A 9854-nucleotide genomic window follows, 5' to 3' on the forward strand; every position below is an offset into this window, starting at 1 on the left:
GACTTGACATTTAAAACCCCTTGCCAAACCTTAAACCTCCCTTTTCTTACATATATGCCAACCCTAAGGTAGGCCCTGGGTACCCCATAGAGAATGATGCTATGTAATTTACAGGTAGGACATATACTTTTAAGTTTTATATGTCCTGTTAGTGAAACACTCCCAAATTCAATGTTCATTACTGTGAGACCTACCCCTCTTCTAGGATAACTTTGGGGATTCCTTATTACACTTAATAAGCTTTAATTCCTGAGCAAAGGAGGTAGATCTGTCACGTTTAGTACCTATGGAATTGTAATGATAAATCCTTTTTAATGGTAAGTCAGATTTATTGTTACAATTTTGAAAATTCCACTTTAAAAAGTTGCCATTTTCCTGCTCTTAGCCCTGTGTGCCTGTAGCCTGTCTATGTTCACTTGTCTGTGGTGGGTGACAGCTGGGCTTTGTGCATTCCCTCTAGACAGCCCTCTAGTTAGCACCACCTGTGTTTTAGACAGCCACACTGAATAGGAGCTTAGGTGTGACTTGATGGACTCTGATGGGCCATCCTGACAGGATAGGAGGGAGGAGCTGTCCACAGCCTCACACTTACACTTGAATAGGTTGTGTTCTGTACACACACAGAGGGCTTAACAACCCTGTATTGTCACTCCAACCAACTTGGAGCCAGAGCAGGGGAAGAAGTGAATTCTTTGTATTTCAAAGTCACTGTCGAGAAGCTTTTTCCACCTTCCAGAACTAGGGTACCAAAGTATAAATACTGGACCTCAGACACCCCCACTTTAGTACCCTTCTGAACCTGTGGATGCTGTGTCAGGAAGCAGTACTGTTGTTCTGCTGAAAGGACTCTTACTCTGCTGGACTGGTACTCTGAAAGAGCAGATGCCTTGCTGTGCTGACCAGCTGCCCTCCTGCCTGGGGAAGAAGACCTGGACCTTGCTCATAGGATCCATTGATGACTCAAAGGGCTAGTGTGCTGGCCTACTGATCTGAGCCTCAGGGACATAACAGGCTCCTCACAGCTCCTAGACCCATCTTCAAAGAGCTTCTGACCCCCAAGAGGTATTGCTCAGGTCCTGGACACTTAGAAGAGGTTTTCCAGCTCTTTAAATCAAGCTTTTGTGAACATGAACAGACCCTCGAATCTCGTCACCCACTTGAAAATCCTGCATGAGCAACCACAAGTTTGTCTCTTTGCACAGCACATATCATTGTTCGTGACCACGACGCACCAGCCCACTCATCCGTAATGCGCGGCTGGCTATTCATGCCCCGCCAATCATCACCAGCAATGCTCCCCTTGCTCCCGGAGAACTTCTTCCCCACGAACAGGACTCTTGGTCCAATTCTTGAGAAGGTAAAACTTCAGTAGGACTAATGTGGGTGTGTTTGTAACTTGTAACTTACCCTGACTAGGATTGTGGTTCCTGCTGGACGGGGGCATACCTCTGCCAACCAGGAACCCAATGTCTAACAGTTGCCTTATCATTCTTTTATACAGCATGCCATGCAGTTTCCATGACAGTGTAGCATGACAGGAATAGAATAAGATCCAATTGCATTTGCCAACCAAGACCATATATCCTTCATTGACCATTCCACCCCTTTATTGCACTACAATGACTCATCATAGCTGTGTCCCTCCATTAGGAGAAAACATTTTTTGGTTGACTTGACAACCTGGCTTTTCTAACATGTTTTCAACCAACAATCCTTCCAAAGTGATGATTTTTAATAGAAGATACTTCTTGTACCGAACTGTAGTGAGGTATTGATGTTGTTCTTTCTTCAAAATAATAATTACTTAGGTGGCAAATGTGGTATCTACAATGGGTAATTTTTTTCTAGTCCCGCAGACCACCAATTTGGAAACCAGTGCCAACCACAGGGCAGCAGGGAGTGTGGTAGAGGAGGCCCAGGCAGTTGGAAGGGGAGGAGTCCTGGTGGCAGGGTTGAGTGGTAAGTCATATTGCTTGTATATTGACAAAAGTATACAGTATTTGCTAAGCAAGTGATTTATGTATATTTTATGGCTTCCATGACAGATTTACCCTGTTCAAATATTTCCTTTTCGTCATTTGTCAACTACAGTGACTCACTAATTAAAAGCACAGCACATGATGATCAGTGCCACACCACTATTTTATAGCAAAACCTCTACTTAGCTTAATCCCTCTTACTTACCTTGCAGTACACTGACATTTCTTAATACGAAGTGAAAATATTTGTTGAAATTAATTTGTAGTGGGGGTGGAGGTTGAGGTCACAAGTAAAGGGGGACTAAAGGGGTCATAATGAACATGGTGGTCCAGACCGCCATGCCGGCGGTGGCGGAAATCACTGGCATGGCGGTCTGGACCGCCATATTATGAACAAAGGAAGACCGCCACAGGCGGCCCTCCGCCACCACCAGGCTACCGCCGATAGTTCGTCACGGCAGTTCCTTAAAAAAGATCTCCGCCAAAGAGCCCCCTCACGGGGAGCCCGTCAGACATTGCAGCGCCGGTCTGACGAGGAGCACCCCAATGATGAAGCATGACATCCAATTGGATGTGTGAGGGCTCTTGCTCCTAAACCTTAGGGTTTCCCTCACCTCTTTTTTTCGCCAGGAACAGTGTATTTATTTTGTTCACAGTTACTTTGGGAGATTATACACTGGACCTTTAACTCTCCCTGTCCCTTTATTTGTTATTGATACCGCCGACAGGGAGCCTGACGATGGTGGATTTCTCTATCCGACAGGGCTGCGCTGCCCTCTAGATAAAGAACCCGTGTTCCTCCATCCTTTCCCTGGTGGTTTTCCCCCGCCAGGGAAAGGATGGCAGAAGGGGTGCTCCCGGGCCCCCCTGTGGGCCTCTGCACTGCCCATGCTCTTTGCATGGGCAGTGCAGGGCCCCCCAGTGCGCATCCCCGTTGTGCATGTCACTGCCCGATATGCGCGACGGGTGCTGCTGCACCCGCCGCACTGCAGCATTGACAACGGCTCCATGTGGAGCAGTCGGCAATGTCCTGGCAAAGCATTCAGCTGGGCCAGCTGCCGGCGCAATGGAATGTTTATTATAGGGCCGGTGGGGTCGGAACATGGCGGGGAATCACGCCATGTTCATAATGACCCCCTAAGTGCTGGATTTAGAGTTCGGCGAATAGGATACTAGGTGACAAATGTGTCAAATAAAATATAGATCCTGTTCCCTTCCCTGTCCTGCTTTGCATCATTTTTCCCACTGTCTACTTACTGGAGACAGGATATCCACATTATATGTGATGTGTGTGATGTAATATTATTATTATTCATCCACTTCTTTGGAGTTAAAGTAGAAATGAAAGGCAGACGGAGAAGAGCAAGGCCATCAGAATTAAAGTAAGTTCATAAACTGTCCGTTACAACTGCCCCAAAAATATGCTGCAGACTTCAGAGTGTAGCAGACCAGATGCTAGCACGTCTCCATTAATGTTGCACAACAAGAATACTATTAATTGCGCAGCATATACACCTTACCCATTAATGAGAGATCATTTTTCTTTAACATAACAGTGTCTGTTTAGTTTTACTATGAAATCCTTTAAACAAAAAAAGCACTTTTATTCTGGTGGTATTCTTGCTTAAGTCCTTGCAGTCAGTGCTATGCTATTTATGTGATGTATTTGTGGGGAAAACTTGGCCTTGTGGCTAATCACATCAGAAATTCCAATGACCCCAGGGGACTAGCGATTTTCTGCTACTGTGCCATTATATTAACACGTGTTTGCACTAAGCATTACAATTTGTGTGTTTTTTTTTTCTTTTTTGATATAGCTACTCCTGCAGGTCCTCTATCACAGCATGAGATAGCTTCCCGGCTGCAGCACCAGAGAGCAGAGGCCATCATGGCCATATATCATTGTCTGGTGGCTTTGGAGGAGGAGGAGAAGCCAGGTCCCTCCAGTCAGCCTGGCCTGCCTCCACCCCAGCTATACGATCAGCAGCAATTCCAGCAGCTGGGAACCACCAAAACTGCCACCCAGTGGCACACCACCTCCCCATCACCCATAGGAGAACATCTCTGCAGCACCCTAAGTGACCTGGCACTGTTTAGCCAAGACGTGGCACACCTTTATGCCCACCTAGATGCCCTCTGAACTTAAAGCCCCTTATTTAATATACTTTTTTGGTACAAGGGACTTTTATCAGGGTGGAGAGGGTGAGAATTAGAAAGAGCAGTTGAAGAAAGGACTTTGGACTTACTTTGGACATTCAGCAGATTTATTTGTTTGAGGAGAGGGATGGGCCTATGGAGAGGGTGGGTTTTATTTGTAAACGAAAAAATAAATGGGTAGTTTGTTTATTCATTTGACATCAATCTGTCTTTTGTCTTTGCACTGCTTTTAGCACCACCTGTTTTTTTTAATTGACCAAAAGTCTGCCCTCTGAACAGTCATATACTGTACATCGTAAAACAGTGAGAGAGGAGGGGAGAGAGAGGATATGGACCCCATACTGCCTCCCCAAAGCACACAACCAATTACACAAGGAGTGTGGGGTGTTTACGTGGTGCCAAGTAGAGTTAAATTGCCCTGGACCCTCTGTGTATCCCAGACTTCAGGACTTATTTGTATGCTGAATGTGGTTATCAGAAGTGGAATTTCTCCTTATGGACTAGGTTTTCTCACAACCTATATAGTGCCATGCTTCATCATATGACCACATAACCCCATCCGGGTAGGATAGTACCACCTGGACGGACTCAACCTCATTGTTAAAAGAACTTGGAGGGAGTGCAGAGATAAAGATTATATGGATAATAATGGGATCCAGTTGTACTACAGAAAATATAAAATCACCTATTCAGTCACCTGTGTCGTACTGCACCTTTATTCGCGGTAATTGTTGGTGAGATTAAAAAACCCAGTGGGATGCTTCTAGAGGAATGACTCAAAGAGTCACCTACAGTTTACTGGCCAACATGTTTCTGCCCGCTAACTAAAGCCAAAGGAGGTCTGGGGGCATTCGTCAGGGCCTAGATCCCTAGATTCATGCACTAACGAGTCATGTGCTGAAAGCAGGAAAGGGCCTACCTCAGTAGAAGGTGGCAAAATTAGAGTAATACGAAGGGCCTACCTGTGGATCACTTGACTACGAGGGCCTGTAGATAGAGAAGAACGAATATTCAAATATAACATACAAACTGCATGTACGTGAAACTAGACATGGCAAACCACTGCACACAAAAAAGTGAAAAAGCATGCTGAAACACGCAATTAACCATGCAGTACAATTAGTCACAATTGGTAAAACTGTAAAGTTGAACTTCGACCCACAGGTTGCGGGGAGAACAAGAAAGAGTTGTCTCTTACCCTGTCAATATAGGGCAATTAGCCCGTGGTCTAGGTGAGGGGGAGTGCCCCCTTGTAGTCACAGCCTGTATATCGGAGAAAGTCAACAGAAACGGTAGTGAGAACAGAACTAGGAGGCAGGAGAAAATTATTTGCAGATGAGGGGCACGCTGCATGTGGGCCCGGAGGAAAGTGCCAGTGCGCCCGCAAAGTGAGGCGAATTTCTGTGAAGCCCCCTCTTAAATGGGCCTCACAGTGCACGACGTAAATAGAAATGAGGTTAGTGCCAAATAAATCTGAGCTTTGAGGACAATACATAAAACATAGAGAATAACCGAAATACAGTAAAAGTCAGAAGGTAAGGTCTTATCTGAAGTAAGTGCCAAATAAACCCGAGCTTTGCAGACAATACATGTAAGGAAATGCCTCCTTGGCATGGTTGCCCCCTGACTTTTTGCCTTTGCTGATGCTATGTTTACAATTGAAAGTGTGCTGAGGCCTGCTAACCAGGCCCCAGCACCAGTGTTCTTTCCCTAACCTGTACTTTTGTATCCACAATTGGCAGACCCTGGCATCCAGATAAGTCCCTTGTAACTGGTACTTCTAGTACCAAGGGCTCTGATGCCAAGGAAGGTCTCTAAGGGCTGCAGCATGTCTTATGCCACCCTGGAGACCTCTCACTCAGCACAGACACACTGCTTGCCAGCTTGTGTGTGCTAGTGAGGACAAAACGAGTAAGTCGACATGGCACTCCCCTCAGGGTGCCATGCCAGCCTCTCACTGCCTATGCAGTATAGGTAAGACACCCCTCTAGCAGGCCTTACAGCCCTAAGGCAGGGTGCACTATACCATAGGTGAGGGTACCAGTGCATGAGCACTGTACCCCTACAGTGTCTAAGCAAAACCTTAGACATTGTAAGTGCAGGGTAGCCATAAGAGTATATGGTCTGGGAGTCGGTTTTACACGAACTCCACAGCACCATAATGGCTACACTGAAAACTGGGAAGTTTGGTATCAAACTTCTCAGCACAATAAATGCACACTGATGCCAGTGTACATTTTATTGCAAAATACACCCCAGAGGGCACCTTAGAGGTGCCCCCTGAAACTTAACCGACCATCTGTGTAGGCTGACTAGTTCCAGCAGCCTGCCACACTAGAGACATGTTGCTGGCCCCATGGGGAGAGTGCCTTTGTCACTCTGAGGCCAGTAACAAAGCCTGCACTGGGTGGAGATGCTAACACCTCCCCCAGGCAGGAGCTGTAACACCTGACGGTGAGCCTCAAAGGCTCACCCCTTTGTCACAGCACCGCAGGACACTCCAGCTAGTGGAGTTGCCCGCCCCCTCCGGCCCCGGCCCCCACTTTTGGCGGCAAGGCCGGAGAAAATAATGAGAATAACAAGGAGGAGTCACTGGCCAGTCAGGACAGCCCCTAAGGTGTCCTGAGCTGAGGTGACTCTAACTTTTAGAAATCCTCCATTTTGCAGATGGAGGATTCCCCCAATAGGGTTAGGATTGTGACCCCCTCCCCTTGGGAGGAGGCACAAAGAGGGTGTACCCACCCTCAGGGCTAGTAGCCATTGGCTACTAACCCCCCAGACCTAAACACGCCCTTAAATTTAGTATTTAAGGGCTACCCTGAACCCTAGAAAATTAGATTCCTGCAACAACAAGAAGAAGGACTGCCCAGCTGAAAACCCCTGCAGAGGAAGACCAGAAGACAACAACTGCCTTGGCTCCAGAAACTCACCGGCCTGTCTCCTGCCTTCCAAAGAACTCTGCTCCAGCGACGCCTTCCAAGGGGACCAGCGACCTCTGAATCCTCTGAGGACTGCCCTGCTTCGACGACGACAAGAAACTCCCGAGGACAGCGGACCTGCTCCAAAAAGACGGCAATTTTGTTTCAAGAAGCAGCTTTAAAGAACCCTGCAACTCCCCGCAAGAAGCGTGAGACTTGCAACACTGCACCCGGCGACCCCGACTCGGCTGGTGGAGAACCAACACCTCAGGAAGGACCCCCGGACTACTCTACGACTGTGAGTACCAAAACCTGTCCCCCCTGAGCCCCCACAGCGCCGCCTGCAGAGGGAATCCCGAGGCTTCCCCTGACCGCGACTCTCTGAAACCTAAGTCCCGACGCCTGGAAAAGACCCTGCACCCGCAGCCCCCAGGACCTGAAGGACCGGACTTTCACTGCAGAAGTGACCCCCAGGAGTCCCTCTCCCTTGCCCAAGTGGAGGTTTCCCCGAGGAAGCCCCCCCTTGCCTGCCTGCAGCGCTGAAGAGATCCCTTGATCTCTCATTGACTAACATTGCGAACCCGACGCTTGTTCTTACACTGCACCCGGCCGCCCCCGCGCCGCTGAGGGTGAAATTTCTGTGTGGGCTTGTGTCCCCCCCGGTGCCCTAAAAAAAAAACCCTGGTCTGCCCTCCGAAGACGCGGGTACTTACCTGCAAGCAGACCGGAACCGGGGCACCCCCTTCTCTCCATTCTAGCCTATGCGTTTTGGGCACCACTTTGAACTCTGCACCTGACCGGCCCTGAGCTGCTGGTGTGGTGACTTTGGGGTTGCTCTGAACCCCCAACGGTGGGCTACCTTGGACCAAGAACTGAACCCTGTAAGTGTCTTACTTACCTGGTGAAACTAACAAAAACTTACCTCCCCCAGGAACTGTGAAAATTGCACTGTGTCCACTTTTGAAATAGCTATTTGTGAATAACTGGAAAAGTATACATGCAATTGAAATGATTCAAAGTTCCTAATGTACTTACCTGCAATACCTTTCAAACAAGATATTACATGTTAAATTTGAACCTGTGGTTCTTAAAATAAACTAAGAAAAGATATTTTTCTATAACAAAACCTATTGGCTGGATTTGTCTCTGAGTGTGTGTACCTCATTTATTGTCTTTGTGTATGTACAACAAATGCTTAACACTACTCCTTGGATAAGCCTACTGCTCAACCACACTACCACAAAATAGAGCATTAGTATTATCTATTTTTACCACTATTTTACCTCTAAGGGGAACCCTTGGACTCTGTGCATGCTATTCCTTACTTTGAAATAGCACATACAGAGCCAACTTCCTACATTGGTGGATCAGCGGTGGGGTACAAGACTTTGCATTTGCTGGACTACTCAGCCAATACCTGATCACACGACAAATTCCAAAATTGTCATTAGAAATTGATTTTTGCAATTTGAAAAGTTTTTCTAAATTCTTAAAAGACCTTCTAGGGCCTTGTGTTAGATCCTGTTTAGCATTTCTTTTAGAGTTTAAAAGTTTGTAAAAGTTTGAATTAGATTCTAGAACCAGTTTTAGATTCTTAAAAAGTATTCCAACTTTTAGAAGCAAAATGTCTAGCACAGATGTGACTGTGGTGGAACTCGACACCACACCTTACCTCCATCTACAGATGAGAGAGCTAAGGTCACTCTGTAAACTAAAGAAAATAACAATGGGCCCCAAACCTACCAAAGTACAGCTCCAGGAGCTTTTGGCAGAGTTTGAAAAGGCCAACCCCTCTGAGGGTGGCAACTCAGAGGATGAAGATAGTGACTTGGAGGGAAATTCCCCCCCTCCAGTCCTACTTAGGGAGAGCAGGGCTTCTCAAGCCCTGACTCCACAAATAATAGTCAGAGATGCTGGTTCCCTCACAGGAGGGACCAACAACTCTGAAATCACTGAGGATAACTCCAGTGAAGAGGACATCCAGTTAGCCAGGATGGCCAAAAGATTGGCTTTGGAAAGACAGATCCTAGCCATAGAGAGGGAAAGACAAGAGATGGGCCTAGGACCCATCAATGGTGGCAGCAACATAAATAGGGTCAGAGATTCTCCTGACATGTTGAAAATCCCTAAAGGGATTGTAACTAAATATGAAGATGGTGATGACATCACCAAATGGTTCAAAGCTTTTGAGAGGGCTTGTGTAACCAGAAAAGTGAACAAATCTCACTGGGGTGCTCTCCTTTGGGAAATGTTCACAGGAAAGTGTAGGGATAGACTCCTCACACTCTCTGAAAAAGATGCAGAATCTTATGACCTCATGAAGGGTACCCTGATTGAGGGCTTTGGATTCTCCACTGAGGAGTATAGGATTAGATTCAGGGGGGCTCAAAAATCCTCGAGCCAGACCTGGGTTGACTTTGTAGACTACTCAGTAAAAACACTAGATGGTTGGATTCAAGGCAGTGGTGTAAGTAATTATGATGGGCTGTACAATTTATTTGTGAAAGAACACCTGTTAAGTAATTGTTTCAATGATAAACTGCATCAGCATCTGGTAGACCTAGGACCAATTTCGCCCCAAGAATTGGGAAAGAAGGCGGACCATTGGGTCAAGACAAGGGTGTCCAAAACTTCCACAGGGGGTGACCAAAAGAAAGGGGTCGCAAAACCTCCCCAGGGGAAAGGTGGTGAGACAGCCAAAAATAAAAATAGTCAAGAGTCTTCTACAGGCCCCCAAAAACCTGCACAGGAGGGTGGGCCCAGAGCCTCTTCACAAAACAATCCTGGGTACAAGGGTAAA

The sequence above is a fragment of the Pleurodeles waltl genome, chromosome 5 (assembly GCF_031143425.1).
Source record: "Pleurodeles waltl isolate 20211129_DDA chromosome 5, aPleWal1.hap1.20221129, whole genome shotgun sequence".
Classification (NCBI taxonomy): domain Eukaryota; kingdom Metazoa; phylum Chordata; class Amphibia; order Caudata; family Salamandridae; genus Pleurodeles; species Pleurodeles waltl.